General features: G+C 34.6%; 1 pseudogene; it reads left to right on the forward strand.

The window, feature by feature from the left end:
• The first annotated feature begins 4,765 nt into the window (after positions 1-4,765).
• Positions 4,766-20,287, forward strand: part of LOC140594112 (large ribosomal subunit protein eL6 pseudogene) — a 61,745-nt pseudogene continuing 46,223 nt past the window's right edge.

Genomic DNA, 20,287 nt, shown 5'->3' on the forward strand with positions numbered 1-20,287 from the left:
CTCTTGATTTGAAGGAACCAGGGTATGGAATGGGTTATATTTAAAAATATAGTCCTCATTGGAAAGGCAATATTTAGGCAAATGTTTAAAGGATGTGAGAAAGTTAGCCAGAGAAAGTAGTTTCAGGCAGAGGAAATGACCAGTGCAAATGCCCTAAGACCGGAGCTCATGTGAAGGTAGAGAGATTACAAGGAGACCAGTGTGGTTGGAATGGAGTGAGTGTCTGGGAAAGAAGGGATTGAGGTCAGAAAGTTAACCATGGAGACAGATCGTTTTGGTGCATGGAAGCTGCTGTAAGGGCTTTGGTTTTATTCTGAGTAAGATGAGGGGCGACTACCGAGTTTGAGCCAGGAACCGATGATGTATCAACATCTTGAAAGACAGTGAATCATCACTTAAAATAAAATTCTCAACATATAAGAAATGGATCTCTTATATTTCTTAACAGTTATAAAATATCTGAATTGTTATAAGATATCTGAGGGGGATACCCAGGGTGGATTTCATGTAACAATTGAGTTAAAATTTTGCATGTCCCTTAATATATGGTCACAAATCTATTTATGAATATACCTCTATCGCCCTAAATATTTTGTGTTAATTACTTATTATACCTACACTACTCTGAGATTTTTTTTAAACATGTGCTCAAATATATACTAAATGGGGTATAAAATGTTTAACTACTTGAAAGCAAATGAGTTAAAAATATTCATAAATGCAAATAGTTTTATCATTTTCAACACAGCTAGTTAAGAAATGTGATTTGAAGCATTGAATGTGCAAATATTTTGCATTTGATTTTCCTCTTCTTTTTTTCTGTCCTATTCAGAAATTGATTTGATTTATAAACTTATTGTCATGGTCAGCTTGGCCCTCACATGAGAGGACCTCATCTTGGAGCCATTTAGGCATTTGTCTAGCTGGCATGCACATTGGAGCTTGGACTATAGCTCAATGAGGCTGTGCAAAGTATAAATTGAAGAAACAATTAGAATACAGAGACTCTTCTAGAAGTATAGTTCAGAAGCCATGTCAGCACATTTTCTACATTAGTTCTTTTATGTACCTTAAAATGGTCATCATAACTCAATGACTACTCAGTAACCACAATGTATTTGAGTTCACAGCATACCCTAGAGCTTAAAATTCAAGTGGCACTTGTTTCCTACTTCACAGACCTAAAGCACTCTCTAGCTTTTAGTCTAGGCTCTACCTAGCCATGTCTTTCATTTAAGACAGAGACACAAAAAAATGAAAGGGCCTGCCCACAATCTCAGAGCTCAAGTAAATGATTAATGCTGAGCTTTCAGACACATAACTGCTTTCTGAGAAGGCTTCTATTTGTCCGTGTGTAAGGAAGCAATTCTTATTTTAGGTAGAAGCGGTCTGCTACAGTCATTGAAAGCATGATGCTGATTTTTGTTATACAACTAGGGTGACGTGATTGAAAAGGAACATCTGATGGAGTAGAGAAAGGAAAGTCAAAATCTAAATGATTCATAAAAGATGGCCTTGGAAGTGATTAACTCTGGTAACCAAACTGGAAATTCCTTGATGACTCAGGGCCTCCTACTCATCTGTGCTTGGCAAATTAGTGAAGAACTGAAGGCTTGCCTCAGACAGGAAATTGGAATTTAGTGGGTAGTGAAGTAGTAAAGAACAGGTCTGCAAGAGCAAGAATAAAAAAGTTTCCTTGTCAGGAAACTGAAATGAAGTTTTTAGTCTCTAAGAAAAAGCTCATTCACTCTAGAAATCACGTTCTCATGGATGTGACAAAGTTGAGATGCCAGCCCAGAAAAGAGGTGAAAGAATTAGATGTTGACAAAGAATAGAAAACTCTCAGACAGAAGAAAAAGATACAATAGATTTTGAAATGATGTCCTCTTGACTCTTAAATTATACTATTGAAATTATATTTAAATCATTATACAATAAAATTCAAATAGAGTACAGCACACATCTTATATCAGCAATGTATGTGGTATATTTGATAGCCAAAATAATAGAAGAGAATATGGTCAGTTTTTAGTGGACAATGGGCAGGGATGATAAATATCCTGCAATATGGCAAACACAAATAATCATCTCATCCAAAATGCAATCACTTGTCCCACTGAGGAAAAAAAATGACTCAAAAGAGGTTTTTTTGAAGAACCAAGTCTGTATCATCAAGTATTGAATCCAGAGGCAAATGGAAGATGCTCAGAACATGTTGAGTGAAACCAAAAAGAACCTCTCTTCTATAACCTAATCTATTTCTAGATGTTAATATCGTTTCATTAATATTTGGTTCAATGTTGGACTTTTCCCTTAAAAAAAGGTCCAAATCTTTAAAATCTGAAATAGAAGTCCAAGGATCTCCTTATTTTAGATAGAAGTGATGGCAAGTCAAAACAGTGAAGCAGTGAACGAGGAGCAGTAGAATGAGCCAATATCATGAAATGATAAGGGAGGGGAATTGTGACTGCTGTTATCCTAGCCTTTTTCACAGATTAACTCCAAAGGGGCAGAGGAGTCTGTATTTCAGTATCCTGTTCCAAGTATCTTGTGATGGTCTTTAGTATCCATAATGTGCAAGGAGAGCCTGGAGATGTTGGGCAGAGAGGTGTCAAAAGAACAAATCTGAATCCAGTGCAATGCCTAGTCTTTGTTCTGGACACTAACCTGATCTGAAGCAGATGCCTCCAATCAAAGATTTTTGAACCACCCAGTTTAATTCCCAATTCTTGGAGAGTGACTTTGACTTATTCCTATTTGCTCAGTGTTGCTTTAAAAGTCAGAATGGAATAATGAGGTCACTGACTGCCCCACTACATTTGGAACTTAAGTTCGATTTTATGACCCATAGCAAGCTTACTCATTTTTTAGTCTGTTAATTATCCCATCATAGTTGTCAGCCCAAGCTGATCATGTAAGAAGGAGAAAAGGTGAGAGTCACAGACACATTTCTATATTAAAAATGGAAAAGAAAATTACATTGGGCTTTTATAATTAAAATCTCTATGTCCCATTTGTATGTCATATGTTTTTTAATTGTACAGTCTTTATTCTTGCTCTGCCAATTTATTATTATTTTTTTGCTCTGCCAATTTATTGATAAAAAGTATCAACTCCATAAAAAATATTTAGAGGCATTTTAAAATTTATAGCTTCATTGTACATGTCATTTTCTTGAGGGTCTCCTAGAAAAATTTCAAAAATGTCTCTGCTACTTAAAATAAAATAAAATGTTATTTTAAAGAAGGGGGTAAAACTCTTTATCATGCCAGTGTATATTTTCACAATTTAACTTCTATCGACCTTATCAAAGACCTTGGAATAAACCCAAAGTAGATATTACTTACAGATTCTATGAATAACTAATGATATGGTTATAAAGCAATTTGCCAAAGTATTAAGTACCCGTAGGTATTAAGTGTCCAAGGATATGCTGACTACTGGGAAGTTGCCTGCTCTTATAAAAGAAGTAAATTCACTCCACGAAGGCAAGAGCATATGATTTACTATAAATACCTTCTCAGGTATTCAAGAAAGAATAAACTTATTTCACATGATTGAGAAACGTTCTCTAAATTTATTTTAAAATATTCTCTTTCTCAGGGGTGTATGTTAAACCCAGATCCCAATATCCTTCCCTAGAGCCTATGATTTAGTACCTCTAGTGTGCATGTGAATATATATGTAACTGTGTCCAGGTAATTTTTCTGATGTAGGTAAAAGGTACACTATGAAAAACCCTGCTATTAAATAGTATTAGGCTTACTCTACGCCAGTTATTCTAACAGAGAAAATTTAATACAAAGAATTATTACCTAGGTATAGAAAACTATAAAAAAAGAAGGGAGTGGAAGAGAAACTAAGGTGTGTTAGGGGTCCCTGTTAGCAGATCTAGGTTTTTAGAGAGAACTCACTGGGTTCAACATATAGGCATCTTCATAGCTATGATTTATTACAGCAAAATAATAGCAAAATCAGCAAAAAGGAGAAGATTATGGGTCAACTTTGGAGGAAACCAGACTAGAGCTTTCAAAGGTCCTCCCTCTCCCAGTGGCATCTCACAGAATGCCCTTAATTCCCTCAGCAGTGAATTGTGACAACATATGTGGAATTTGTCTATCAGAGAATCTCATTAGACACTCAGTAATCAAAAGTTTTACTGGAGGTGATCACGTAGGCACTCTCTGCCTATCACCTACCAGAATTCCAGACCACCAGAAAGAGAGCAAGTACTCAGTATAAATAAACCACAGTATCTGCAGTTTAGGCACAATAAACCATTCTTATGAGGGAAGGGTGAGACCTAATCAAATATTGAGAGTTCCCACACACTAGCCAGGAGACAACCTTGCAAGCAGGACTTTCCAAGGAGAAAAGTCCCCCTACCTACTATATGAACCCTTCTTCACACATAAGGTGTCAACAGAGGTAGCGTCTGGGGGAAGCGGTTGCCAGCCCTAGAACAGGGAAAGAGAAAGCAATAAAAAGAGGTTGGCATTATTAAAATTTAAAAGTTTGGGGTAGGGGACTCCTGGGGTGAAACTTAGATCTCTGGAAAGGGGATGGTGCACCCCTGGCCATTTTGCCTCTGAGTCAGGGGCCCCTGATTGCCAAACATCTGACAGGGACAGTGGTATCAGATGTCTGATGCCATGTCTCAAAGGCGGCTCAATGAACTGGTTCTACAGGAAATGGAAGCAATTCAATCTGGAGTGCCCTCCATTTCTACAAGCTGCCAATGCCAAGGGGACAAAGGAATGGAGCAATGCTGATTGGAACAGGAAATCAACAGTCAAGCAAGAAGGAGGAAGTCCTTTCTGGAGCTTCTCAGTCCATGTCTAGAGCCCTCTTTGTGCAGAGACTGATGGGATCCCTGGCAAAGCTAAATATGGTTTGCAGCTTCAGCAGCAGCCTCAGTGGAGTCTGTAAAGGTGGTTTTGGAGCTCAGAACCAAGAGCTTAGTATCCAGCACAGGATTTTGTAATTTTTCTCAGAAAAGTTACAAAATGGTAACCTAAAAAGTTTATGGAAGATAATGCATACATATAAAATTGTGGCATTTGGAGTGATGCTGTGGGAATATTTGCAATACCAACACACACTACTACAGTAGTGTCTAGAATGTAAAGTGATCCGTGAAAAGTAATATATCTGTGTACTGGAACACTAGTTTGTTTCCATCAAGTGGCTTCTAATCCATTTCCATGGAAAGCTAATAGAAAAGGGCAAGAATCATAATTATGCCACATTATCCTGGATGGCATCCCACTCTGTGTATTCTTCTCTGTTACTTCTGGGAAGTAGGTATGGTAGTCATGCACTGGCCTTGGCCAATCCAGTAAAATTTTCTGTCTGTAATGTCTCATCTGTTATTATGGTTTTGATTATCATAGCCTGACATTCTTTTAGTAGAAAAATGCAACCACTTCTGTTCCCTATCTTGATGTTACCCAACTGATCTGACTCCTTTTGACTTTACTCTGATTACTTCTACTTCCTTTGTACACAGAAACCACTTGGGTTGCATTCAGTCCAAAGAACAGTGTGCAAAAAGACGTGAAAATGATTAAACTATCATACACTGATCTCTTAGCATGAGCCAGACATTTTCCCAAGTACTTACACATTATCCCTCATGTCTATAAAAATCCTACAGGCAAGGTATTATTTTCCATTTTATAGATATGAAAACTAAACTCACATTCATAGAACTCTAACATTTGTGTTCTCCATAGCAGCCCCTACTGCACCCAAATATTCTACATTAAACTTCAAATTTTCAACTTCATACTCCATCTATTACCATAGACAGAGTCTTGGTTTAACAGAAGGAATCCAGAAATACAAGTCATGATAGTTAATCTTTGCCTTCCTTTTATCTATAACTAATAGGGCTACCATTTGCTTCCCTTACAAATTAGCCTAGTTGACTTCCAAAGAAAGTAATGAGATCCAGTGGAAATATTATAGGCCTTGCAATCAGATATAGATAGTTTTAAATCCAAGCTCCAACCTTGTTATCTCAAGTAAGCTTAGAAGTTCTCTTAGCCAATTTTCTCAATTGTTAAAACGAAATAATACCTAACTCACAAAATTATTCCAAGAGTTAAAATTGTGCATGTAAAGTGCTGGTTATACATCAAATTTGTGAAACTGATTCAATAAAATCCCTGTAAAATTTTAATCATAGGCTCGAAACTTTCCATCACTTGTAAAAATGCTTTTGAGAATTTGGTGAATAAATAGTTAGTTCTCTCTATTTCAATTCTAAATTTGAATTATAAATTTAGACCCTTTTCTAGATCTTTATTTTTCATTTCCTCTCAGGCTCATGCTTCCAAGGTTTTGGCCACTAAAAATAAAACAAAAACAAAAACAAACCACATCCATCATGTGTACTGTATTCTTGCCTGGTTTCACCGGCCACTTAACCACTCACAGTTTTTGCAAATAGTTAAGTCGTATTCTTTTATTTTTAAAACCAACACTCTAGGTTAAATCTAAAAATAATTCTGTATAATGGAACTTTCCCTCACCTAAAGTGCTTCTCTCCTTTTCCTTTAAAGCAGCATTTTTGGTTTTGGTTTGGTTTATATTGTCACATGCATTGACAATAAGGCTTTACTACTATACTTAAGAAGGCAATGAAAATGTATGCTGTGAAGTATGAGAGCAATGCAAAACCCTGGTAAAGCATGAGTCATTTCTTAATTGAAAATCTGAGAATTTTAATTATTGAAGTAAAAATCTTTGAATGCTGTATATTTAATTAAGTCATTCTTCTGGATCAAGTAATCATTACCTATTACTTGCATGTTATTTATTTTCATCTGTGGCATTTATTAGATATGTCATGGATTTTTTTTTCACAAATTGGCATTTTATTTCCAAGATTAAGTCCCACAGTCAGTTAAAAAAAGAGCTACTTGCCATATAGCCAATAGCAATTTTACAAGCCAAAAAAAGAAAAAAAAAGTCTGAGCGTATAGATAAGACTTCACAGGGAATTTATTGAATCAGTTTACAAATTAAGTTAAGAATGGACTTCTCAAAGATAATCCATACATAATAATAATAAACAATGAAGAGTTAAAAAATCTACTACTGTAGATCCAACATTTTCTGTTAGGGACAATTAACAAACATAAAACCAATCTTATGCATGAGCATAACAAGAGTAGAGGAAAATAAAGTCCAAATATGGATAACTAAACAAATGAAAGCTTACATAAAATCTTATGTGGGTAGCCCAGCCCTCCAGAGGAAGTCTGCTATATGCAGCAATTCAGATACAGAAGCCCTTGGGTGGCTCAGTTGGTTAAACATTGGACTCAATTTTGGCTCTGGTCATGATCTCAGGTGAGATCAGGCTCTGTATTGGGCGTGGAGCCTGCTTCAGATTCTCTCTCTCTCCCTCTTCCTCTGACCATCCTCTCTCTCTCTCTCTCTCTCTCTGTCCCTCCCTCCCTCTAAAAAAAATACATACACACATACATAACATAGCTATTTATCCAGAGATACAGAAACCTTCACCCTATTAACAGTGTTGTCTCAACTGGCAGTTCTGTGATGCTAACAGCAGAGGAAGAGATAGTGTTGAGTGTAGCACACAAGTTCTTAAATGCTTTGGTACGGAAGTGATGCACATCATTTTGGTTCATATTTCTTGGCCTAGATTAAGTCAATAGGCTCACATAACCATAAAAGGACTTGGAAAGTTTAGTCTTTCTATAAGACCAGAAAGAGAGAAGAACCAGAATTGGATATGCATTAGAAACCACAACTGACGGGATCCCTGGGTGGCGCAGCGGTTTGGCGCCTGCCTTTGGCCCAGGGCGCGATCCTGGAGACTCGGGATCGAGTCCCACATCGGGCTCCCGGTGCATGGAGCCTGCTTCTCCCTCTGCCTGTGTCTCTGCCTCTCTCTCTCTCTCCCTCTGTGACTATCATAAATAAATAAAAATTTAAAAAAAAAAAAAAAAAAGAAACCACAACTGTAGTCAAAATGTATTTTTTATGATATTCAATTAGTTAACATACACTGACTTCCAATATGTGCTGGAGTCTATGCTAGATATAAATGTATGTAAAGGATGTAAAGGTAATCAAAAATAGGGATATTTAAAAATCTTCCTATAGCTTACTATTCAGAGAGAAATCTCTACTCATTGTCTTTAAGTAAACAATGCAGCTCTCTGCCAATCTGTTGACCTCATTCTTAGCTGCCCCCCCCCCAAAAAAAGGCTAATAGGCTTCATGCATGGTGTGAGGGTACAGAACTACTCAAGATTGACTTGAATTACAAAATTTCTGGTCCTGGTACATTTGCATGGCTGTTTATGGCCTAACTGAAGTCACAACCTTAAGGATTTCATAAAAGGGCAGCCAAGGGTGCTGCTGCTGCACCTTGACTTTCCGTGATGCATGTGCATGCACAATATTTGCTACTTGCATAAATCAAGGGGGCTGGATTAAGCAGGTGTAATGTTAAATATTGGTTTCCAATTTAGGCAAGCAGCACGGGATATGTTGCCCTAAATTCCATACTGCATTCAGTGTCAAAAGAAGAAAAAATATACAGGTGAAATTTAGAGGTACAGGGCTTGCTGCTACAGGCTCAGGGGTCATTCCTTTTTGGTCTTAGTGTGACCCTGGGTTGGTTAGTTGAACATGAGGGAGTAATTTCCATGAAAGGCAGGTTTCATACACGAGGTTGCTATTTGTTTTAAATAAGAGACAATGACATCGGATTCTGTACCATCAGCCTAAGGATTTGGAAGGAGTTATTATTATTTTTTTAGATAATTTTTTTACACAAAAACATGGGCTAAATGGGGAAATAAAAATTAAAGAGATTTTATAAATTTAGGTGGATTTAAATATACTCTAAAGGAAATTGAGATACCTGAAATAAAATTCAGGGAAAACTCAAATAATGATAGGTATAAAGAAAAAGGGGCTCCTGGGTGGCTCAGGGGTTGAGCGGCAGCCTTCAGCTCAGGTCGTGATCCTGGGATCACGGGCTCCCTGTGAGGAGCCTGCCTCTCCCTCTGCCTGTGTCTCTGCCTCTATCTCTCAGTCTGTGTCTCTCATGAATAAATAAATAAGCTTTTTTTTTTTTTTAAAAAAGAAAAGAATGAAAATGAAACAGAGTCCCAATAGAGATGAAGGCAAAGCTGAATAATATCTGAGATGCTAGAGGCTTCTATGTGAAAGTAGTCTAAGGTCTCTCTAGAGGTGGTCATAAATATATTTGACCCGATCTATACAGAGGCTATAGAAAGAGGCCTTGGTTCTAAATTGAAAAATTTGCCAGTATGTTGAATCCCTCAGGTGCAAGTGACATTTAGTATTCAAGCCATTTTCCAGGGTTAGTGCTGAAATCCACAAAATGAAATCTTTGACTCTGACCATGACATTTCTCTTCAAAATTGCCAAATAGGTCGAATGATGAGACAACCTAAATAAATGTGCAGTAAGATATAACAAATCTAGCCTGTCGGGCCTTGCCATCTAAAAACAGTTATACTAATTGATTGTTTGCCAAAAACTATTTATCCTTTCCATTAAGTCACTGATAAGAAATTCTGACAGTGAAAACAATTCTCCAATACATGAAATCTCCAGTCATTTTGGTGTTTGCAAATCACTGTTGTTTTTGACTTCTGGGAGTGAATATTCTAAGATATGATTCAATTATATAAGGAAAAGCACTTTACTATTCCAGGGTGTTAAAGAAGTGCCAGAAACTATCCTTCCTTTTACAGATGTGTAATCAGGAATAGATTTTAATCAAGAATTTTAAAAAAAGGCCTCTCTCAACCGTAACAAAATACCATAGGCTGGACGGCTTCAACAACAGGGATTAATTTTTCACAGCTCTGAAGATCAATGTGCCACTAAGTTAGTTTCCATTCTGAGGTCTCTCTTCCTGCCTTGTAGGTGGTTGCTACCTGGCTATGTACTCATATGATCTCTTCTCCGTGTGCCCGTGAGGCGAACGAGCAAGCTCTCTAGTGTCTTACAATAACAGTAATTCATCATGAAGGCCCCACTCTCATGGCCTAATCTAAACTGAATTATCTCTGAAAAACCACATGTCCAAATACCTTCACAGTGAGGATCAAGCCTACAACCAATGAACTTTCGGGGGACATGAACCCTTTGTCCCTAACAAGAGCTGTTTAAGGCCGAGAGCACCATTATTCCAGGACACTAAAACAGCATTAGAAATAATCCTTTTCCTTATGGAGCATTTAAGTGAGAGAAACTTATGAACAAACAATAATCAAAATCTGATCATACATAATGGCAAGATAGTAGATTATAAAAATAGTCATTCAGAAAATGAATGAATAAATATATAAATGATAATGGTGTACATTGATAATAATAAATAAATACATGGGTATCATTTTGATAGTTAAATATACAGGATATAATATAGACTATAATAAATATATATATATTTACTATAGAGAAATATGTGGTTCATGCAAAGTAAATGTAGTCATAATAGAAAATATAAATGTTTTATGACCTTATGGAAGATATAAGATTTATATTGGGTCTGATGTTGCAAAGAATAATATCAACTCTAGTTTTAAATTCCAATTAATTTTATTGCCAAAACGCATCGCAAAAAACGGCTTAAAAATGTTATGTCTGGACATAGAGATTAGAGATATTTGCATAAATAGATATGGGTTATAATTATACAGCATTTTAACTGCCATACAAATCAGTTTTAAGTATGATTGTTTCTTATTTGAAGTATTTTTGATGGTCAATATTGTGAGATGTGTTTGCCATTTATATACTGGAGAAGTTCAAAAACATTCTATGTTGGGTAACTCTTGCAATCCAAGGATACTTTTTGAATACAAATGACTAACCTTGCTAATAGGTACAAGAATAAACTTCATTCATACATTTTCTAATATTTTATTCTCTTTTATGAATATTGCATGTTATTTTGTCTTTGACCAAGATACAAAGATTCATCTTAGGTAATTATTTTTAAATTAGTGCTTTCCACAGGGTTGTAACAATAATAATGGCTATGATTATACTACAATTACATTTGAAGTTTTTATTAGATGTTTTACATACACTATGATAATCTGCCTGTAAGGGGGTGAATTGTGTCCCTCTCTCCAAATTTGTATATTGAATTCCTAACCCTGAGTACCTCAGAATGTAACTGTTTGGAAATAGGGACCTTAAAGGGATAATTAAGTTAAAATGAGGTCATTAATGTGAGCTCTAATGAAATATGACTTGTAGCCTATTAATAAGAGGCAATTAGGACACAGACAAGTATGGAGGGAAAACCTTATGAAGACATGAGCGAAGATGACCATCTATAAGCCAAGGAGAGCAACCTCAGGAGTAACTAATCCTCTCCACACCTTGATCTTGGACTTCTCTGTTATTTAAGCCCTGTCTGTGGTACTTTATAATGGCAAACCTAGAAGACTAATACACTTCCTAGCACCATTTCAAAGGAAAAAAAAAAAAGGTTCAGTGGGGTTGATTTACTCAATGAAGGGATGAAGGGTAAGGACACCTACCTATAGTTTGAGTTATCATAAGTCATTATTTACATTTTGTGAATAATTATATTGAAAAGGGATTAATTCATTTCTCTTTCTTTGATTTTTTTTGAATGTTAGATGGATTGTCAACAATCTAATTTCTTAGCTGGGATGGTTTTCTGTATGTATCTTATTAAATTAAACTGATATAGCATGTGCATAATAAAACGTAATAAGATATAAAAAGATTTAAGAGAGTCACTTAATACATATTCTGGCAGGATACGTCTTCTTTCAGTACCTTAGAGAAATTTCAAAGCAATATTAAAATATCTGCTTTTTATAAAGCTATGCTTACAAGAAAAGCTTGTACTAATTAAAATTAATGTTTACCTTTGCTATTAGCTGTAAATCAATTTATCTCTTTTTACCTATTAGATTCAAAATTAACAACAAAATTAGATTTAAAATTACCTATTAGATTCAAAAATCAATTCTTTTCACCAACTAAATAGGTTAAAAAAATATATATGTATATATATTTTTTTAAATCAAGTGAATATATAAAATACTTAGTTGTAGCTTTTTTCTTTCTTCAACTTTCAGCATCTCTAATTTCTCTTTTCAGGGGAACTATGGCATAGTTTTTCAGAATTTACCATACTGATAGTATGGAGGAGATCCTGAACTCCACCAAAATAACTCTACAAGCTAACATAAAGCCTTGTCACAGTTTCATGAATGCTGACAGAAGACAGAGGACTCTTGAGTCAGAGATAAAGGACTGAATGACAACAAAAGTGGGGTCAAGCTTGTGAGCATTGTCCTACTGGATCTCTGCATCCGAAGTCTCACAGCAAAGCCTGTGAGGCCAGGTGGAGCCTATATGTGCCATGGGATGTTCCACGTGAGAACTTAGGGAACCCACTACTTTCCTGCTCAGTTGTAAGCAGGTCTTAATTTTCTCGGAAATGACTAGGTGCATACAGAACTATTTGAGGCATTCCTGCAATGTATTTCTTCACTTCTCAAGACTGTTAGCTGCATAAACAATGAGAAGTAGTCTGGGTAAAGGACAATCCAAATGTTATAATTTTTGTAAACTCAAGATATATAAGAATGCAAGAAGCTTATAGCAAACTGCCTCCTACCAGTAAATTCTTTAATGCCATCATATGTGTGTGTAGTATATATATATATATATATATACACACACACACACACACACACACACACACCATATGGGAGATATATGGAATTATATATTGTATGTTGTTTATGATTATATGAGATATATGATATAGTATATATGTATATTGTATATAATATATATAGTCATATATATAATGTATGTGTGTATCATATATATGTGTGTGGTGTGTGTGTGTGTATATAAAGATTTTGGTCTGTAGAGAGTTTAGCTAAGCTACTCCATGGTACTTCCTCCATATCAATTTTGTTTGGCCAAGTGGCCTACAAGAACTTTGACATGACACTGGCCCTTCATGCAAGCCTATGCCCTACTGTATCACAGGCAAATAGAAGTTCCTGTTAGGATTTCCCCAACAGCCCTGGGGTCAACAGCTTCCTCTGTCTCCTAACACCTTTCGTATACACCCCTTAGATAAAACTTTCATATAGCTTTTTAAAACCCTCTTTTGGTTTGAATTGACCAATTGAGCTTTTTTAGCCAGAGGACCCCAACACTCAACTCATGGACTCTAATAAAGGCTGTGCCTGAGCTCCAGTCTCTCTCTCTGCATTCTGCCCTGACCTCCTTGTATAGCTCCTGTAGGCATTCTGGGTACCTCCTCCAGGACTTGTGAATAATACACTTCTCTATTTCAATTTCTCCTGTGGTCTATTGCTGAACTTTGGCTCACCATGAGGTACTCTGTGCTTCACTTAAAAAGTGTTAATGTGACAAATTCATAACATGGTTAATACATCATTTATATTTATTACTCACAATAAAATTATAAGTACTAATCATTTACCATTTTGAGAAGTAAAATTAATCTTAAAAAACATAAAAAAAATCTTAAAAAACATTATATAATTGAGCAAATCTCATAAGGAGAGTGATAGGCCCATGATTCTGAATTCTAGGATTAAATTTTCAAACTTTCTATTCTAGGGCAGAAGTAAATCAGTAAATATTGTCTTAGGTGATTCCATAAGAATTATTATTTCTCCCCGCACTGTTATGAATTTATCACAGGAGTGTTCACTATGCAGGAGGCTCATTTACTGAGATGCTAATTTGCATAAAACACTAAGAGCTATTTATGTTTGGTCCAGTATATTTTTTCCTCTTCTATTCCAAGATGGTAGCTAGTCCTTCTTTGTTACCATGTCTCAGTAATTTAGCAGCTCTCAATACATTAGTTTACTAAAGAGAATGCCTCTTCCGGTTTGGATTTGGGAAGGGTTTAAAAATTAGGGATACATTCTAAGGGTCTGAACGGTAGGCAGAGAGTTAAGGTAAATAGAGACATGCTTTGAGATGAGAAAGCAAGAGGAAATATAGACAATAGTTGTTCCACCAAAGAAGGAATTAGTTGATAGTCTGTGGTTTAGCTGCTTCATTAGGAAATGACAGAAATTTGGAAGTTCTAGGCGTTAATGGAAATATGAACATGTGGCTTGGTAACAATAAGTACTGAGCACTTAAAGCATTCTGATGTTTTCCTTCTGTTTAAGATCAATGTTATTCTTGTACCAAAAGTTTTTGCACAAAAAAGGGTATTTGGGGGTACTTGGGACTCTCCACAGTCTCACCAAATGAAGATCCAAGCTAGAACTAATTAGATTTAGGGAAAATACACAGCTTTTTTTGAATGCCAAAGTGTGTGAAGAAGTGACATTTATGCAACAAATAAAATACACCAAATAACTGGTGAACAAGGTAGTACTTGACTTAAACCGAACTGAATTTGAATTATAAGTCAATTGAATTGAAATTGTCCAGTGTACTTAGGTTTAATACTATCCTGGGGGAGAAGAGATGTCATCATTATCAATGGTGGCTTCTTATCTAAGGCACCATTACCCCCAAGGTCATATTTTATTGTCACTATTGGTATTTACTCAATGAAAATGTGTCTGCCTAATTTGGGGAGTGAAGATAGATGTGGAGTAGATTAATGTGGCAATATCACAAGATTAATAATATCTGTTTCTGGGACAATACTCTACATCATAAGAAAGTTCTTCTTAGAATGGTCTATAGAACTATCTCAAGTATGTAACACTAAAGAAAGGAACATTTAGGCAGCACCAATATAAAATTAATTATGGAATATAAGTTTAGCTAAGGCTGTGAATAATCTCCCAGCAACCATTGTAGAATCCCTAAAATGTCAATCTTTTTTAGAGCTATGGGAAAAGGAATTTGAGATTTGCAAAAAGATAATTTAGAGCTGGAATAAAGAAATTCTCTAGCCTAAAAATTTTCTATTTTTGCTTTCTATTTGCTGTAATGCAGATTGTATCAACTGTAATGTGTGCATATGTATTTTCAACCAATTCATGTAACTTCTTTCTAAATCTGAACAATGATAAAATTGCAAATATAATGCATTTATTTCAAGTCAATATTTTCTGCATTTATAGACTACAGATTAATAGTTTAATGTTTTTCAAAAAGGTTGGATATAACTGTGATAACTGTGAGTAACATGATTATCTAAATGAATGGGGTAGTTATCAAAGTAATAAATGAGATGATGTAATCTAAACTGCTCAAACATGTTTCTCCCTCGATCTCTCTCTCTCTCTCTCTCTTTTTTTTTTTTTTTTTGTCCCTTGCAAGATTTTGTTGAGGAATTCAGGTTATTTGCTCTCTAATTTCCCACAGTCTAGATGTTGTACATTACATACTCATGATATTATTTAATATATCTCTCTTTTCCTTATTTCTTTTGAGTCATTGTTTTTCTTCTTTAAATAGGTAGTCATAACTATAGGTTTGATTAAATTCAGATTAGTTTTTTCCCCCCCACAAGTCCTTTTAAGGTGGAAATTGCTTGTCTCAGAAACCATTGCCTAACCTAAGTTGAAAACACAGAAATAAAATTGTTATAATTTTTGGTTATATGGTGGTTTCTTAGATATAACACCAAAAGCATAAGCAACAAAACAGAAAATAAATAAATAAGACTGTGATACAATTAAAGATTTGTTATTTATTACTTATTTATTTTTTTATTTATGCTTCAAAGGACATCATCAAGAAAGTGAAAAGACGGTCTAGTAGAATGCCAGAAAATATTTATAAATCATATATCTGATAAAGGCTGGCATCCACATTTAAAAAGAAAGTTTATACTCAAAAATAAAAAGACAATTTAAAAATGAGTGAAGGATTATTTAAATAGATATTTTTCTAAAAGAAAATACTTAAGCACTCAATAGTATATGAAAATGTTCAACATCATTTGCTATTAGAGAAATGCAAATCAAAACCATGGCATACTACTTCATATCCACTAGGATGGATACAATAAAAAGACAGTAAGTAAAAAGTGTTGGCAAGGATTTAGAGAAACTGGAAACTTCATGCATAAGCTTGTGGGAATATAAAGTGAAAACCCACTGGTAGTTCCTCAAAATGTTAAACATACAGGTACCATGGAGCTACTCCTAGATATATACTGAAAAGACATGAAAACATATATCCACTCAAAAATTTGTACATCAACACTTCCAGTAGCATTATTAGTACTATCCAAAAAGTGGATATAATCCAATGATTATCAATTGAAAAATACACAGGTAAATTGTGATATATTCCTACAATATACTATTTGGCAATAAAAAGAAATAAAGTACTGATAAATACTATAGCATGGATGAATTTTGAATACATGTTAAGTGAAAAAAGGCACAAAACACCACATTCTGTTTCTTCCATTGATATGAAATGTATGTAGTAACAAATTTATAGAGATATAAAATAGATTATTGGTTGTCTAGGGCTGAAAGTTTTAGGGAAGGAGGATGGAGAATGAAAGCTGATGGGTATGACTTTTTTATTAAGTATTTATTTATTTTTTATTTTTTTTATTTTTTATAATAAATTTATTTTTTATTGGTGTTCAATTTACCAACATACAGAATTGTTTTATTAGTTTATTCGTGAGAGACAGAGAGAGAGGCAGAGACACAGGCAGAGGGAGAAGTAGGCTCCCTATGGGGAGCCAGATGCGGGACTCAATCCAAGACCCCAGGATTACACCTTGAGCCAAAGTCAGATGCTCAACCACTGAGCCACCCAGGTCCCTGACTTTTTTTTTTTTTAAGAAGGAACAGAAATGTTCTAAAATTAGATTCTGCTGATGATTGCACAACCTTGGAAATGTGCTTAAAAACATTACATTGTATACTTCAATTGGTTATATGATATGTCATGTGCATTGTAGCTCAATAAGTCTGTGAAGAAAGAAAGAAGAAAGGCAGGAAGGCAGGAAACAGGAAGGAAGGAGTAAGCAGGCAATGGTCCAGAAATCAGAAAATGGAGTTCCAATCTTCATGAATCAGTGTGCCTTAGAAACATATCTTAAACTTTTTAGCCTCAAATCACTTTTAGTTTATCATGTAGAAAATGAGGGGTTAAGATTAGGTTATCCTATTAGTCACTTTTGGTGAATTTGAAAATTAAAAGAGTATTCTTCACTTAATTATCATTATACATATTAATAAATTTATTTCTGATATATTCATGTCATTAATCTCTCCTTGAGTAATTTATTAAGTTTATTACAGTTTCCTGAAAATAGATAACACCTGCCAAACCAAAATAAGGCAGGGGCAGAGTTCACTGTATTAGCATTTTTGGCTGAGGTTTATTTCATGAAATCCTTGAACTCTGGTATTATTGGTCCTGTCATCAAGACTGTCATTAAATAGTCGAGTTACAATTGTTAAAACTTTTTTTCTGTACAATAATAAAAAAAAAAGTTTAACATTCATATGTGATAATACCCATATACATTATTTAAATATATTTTGCCAGCATTTATACATTTAAGATTGAAAAAGGAAATATCAGTAATTTGTTAAAAAGAAAAAAAATTCCTTTATATTTTTGTTGGGATAGATGTTTATTTTACTACTCTTAATACTGTGGGGAATAAAACATACCATCCAAAAGACCATGCTATAATAATTCCTTCTCTTTGAATTGATTGAAGAATGACCAGATATCTTAGTTATATTTTTCTAACATGCTGCACTTTCCTGGAGATAATGAAAGGTAGCTATCATGCAGTAAACAAACACTTGTCACAAACATCTAAGGTCTTCAAATATAGGATGTGTTACATAAAATGAAACAAGAGAAATTAATTATGTGTTTAAAATAATTATGCAACTTCATTTTATGTCCTTTGTTATTTACATAAATATCTAGAAAATTCTAATAGTTGCATAAAATATGCTAGGTTTCGGCAATTGATTCCTTACAGTTACCCAATTTGGCTTCTACATGGAACTTTGCATATATTACACACTCCATTGTGTTTTGAGAGTTGCTATTATTTTACCTGGACACAGCTAATGAGGTCAACCAAAGAAAAACATTAACTAATCTTACAACATTCATATTAATTATTTTATTTGTAATTTATTAAGATCAAGATAGGACTCATTTTTTTAGTAATATAAAAATCATCTGAAAGGATATTTTCTTAGAAACTTCATTTAGTTTAATGTTTTCACCATACCTACACTGTTTCTATTATTTCAGAATTATAGGTTTATAATATATGATAGAGAAAGAGAATGGTGTACTGTAGAGCAAATTCAATGGGAGTCAGATGACTTTAGTTTCCTTTAGCAAGTTGTTTATATTTCTTTTATTTTGTTTTCCTTTCTTTTCTTATTTACAAATGATGTAAACTATACATACCAGAAAATAGAACTATCTTAGGTGTACTGTTTGTTTAACACAATCATGTATGCAGCTCCCAGATTTAAAAATGGAACATGACTAGCATCCTAGAAATGTCCTTGAGCCTCCTTAGTGCTATTCCAAGGGGGCTGCTATTATTCTGGTGTCTAACATGAGCAATGCATTCAACTTGTTTTGATACTCATTAAATTGTAATAAAAGAATATTCTCTCAGATGACTGAAAATAATTGCAATTATCCTTTTATATTGGTATATTGCTAGCTTGCAAATGTGCCACAATTTATTTATCCATTTACTGTTGGTAGAGATCTGAGTGGGCTTCCTTTTTGGGGTTTCTATGATTGCTATAGCATTTTGGTATATGTCTTTGGAGAATATACATGGAGCCTGCTTCTCCCTCTGCCTGTGTCTCTGCCTCTCTCTCTCTCTCTGTGTCTCTCGTGAATGAATTAATAATAATAATAATAATACATCTTAAAAGAAAACATATGCATGTGTTCAGCGTTAGTAGGTAATTTTTTTTTCAGTTTTTCAAAGGTCTGGACCAACAGCATGAGAGTTTCAGTTGTTATTCATTCTAGTCAATATGTGATATTTACAATATTTCATTACAATATGTTTCATTTAGCCATTCTGATGGGTATGTGGTATGATTACATTTGATTTAAATTTGCATTACCTTTTTTTTTTTTAAGTAGGCTCCACGCTGAATGTGGAGCCTAGAGTGGGGCTTGAACTCACCATCCTGATAGCAAGACCCGAGCTGAGATCAAGAGTCCCACACGTAAATGACTGAGCCACCCAATGCCCCTGCATTCTCTTGATAACAATAAGCCTGAGTGCATTTTCATATATTTCTTGACCATTTATTTTTCCTTTTTTTGTGAAAACTGTTCAAATCTTTTTTATTGGATTTTCTAATGCTTCTATCTCACTTAACATTAACAAAAAGAGAAAAAGAACTCCATTTGTTGTGCTTTAAATTCTCTATAATTTCTATCACCTTTTAATCTGTGGGCAAGCCTCCTGATATAACTTAGATCTCTTTGGCAATTAACAGTCTTATTTTAGAACCTGTCCCAGGAGCTTGCTCTGTGTATTGCCTTTTAATTAATTAATGTTAAATTTACCCCAATGTCTACTTAGTTTTTGATATTCTCCCTCTTTAAAAGAAAGGAAGGGAATCTTTTATTTCAGCTTAGGATCTTATGTTAAGCCATCTCAGATATATGTTTTTTATTTGTTTCTTTTTTTTTTTTCCCCCTTATTGGTCTCATTTAGACTCTATTTTGAAGAATGGTCACAGTTTAAAAGGCAACTAAAGAGTGAATTTCAGGCCGAGAGAAGAGGATATGTAAACCTGTAGAAGCATGTTGTTTTATTGAGGAAGCTCATATTTTGACAGAAAGTAATAAAGGGTTAGGAAACAGCTGGTTCATAAACCTTGTATTTCTAATACATGCAATTGATTTTTTGCTTATTTAAAAAATGAAAGAAAGAGAAAGGAAGGGCGGAAGGAAGGAAGGAAGGAAGGACAGAAGGAAGGAAGGAAGGAAGGAAGGAAGGAAGGAAGGAAGGAAGGAAAGAAGGAAGGAAGGAAAGAAGGAAAAGAAAGGGAAATAAAAAGGAAGAAAGAAGAAAGAAGAAAGAAAGAAAGAAAGAAAGAAAGAAAGAAAGAAAGAAAGAGAAAGAAAAGAAAAGAAAGAAGAAAGAAAGAAAGAAGAAAAAGAAAGAAAAGAAAGATGAAAGAAAGAAAGAAACAAAGAAAGAGAAAAAGGAGGGAGAGTGCAGGGAGCGAGGAGAGAGGGAGGGAGGGAGGTCTTATTCTTTGTGAAG

Source organism: Vulpes vulpes, chromosome 10, assembly GCF_048418805.1.
Source record: "Vulpes vulpes isolate BD-2025 chromosome 10, VulVul3, whole genome shotgun sequence".
Lineage (NCBI taxonomy): Eukaryota > Metazoa > Chordata > Mammalia > Carnivora > Canidae > Vulpes > Vulpes vulpes.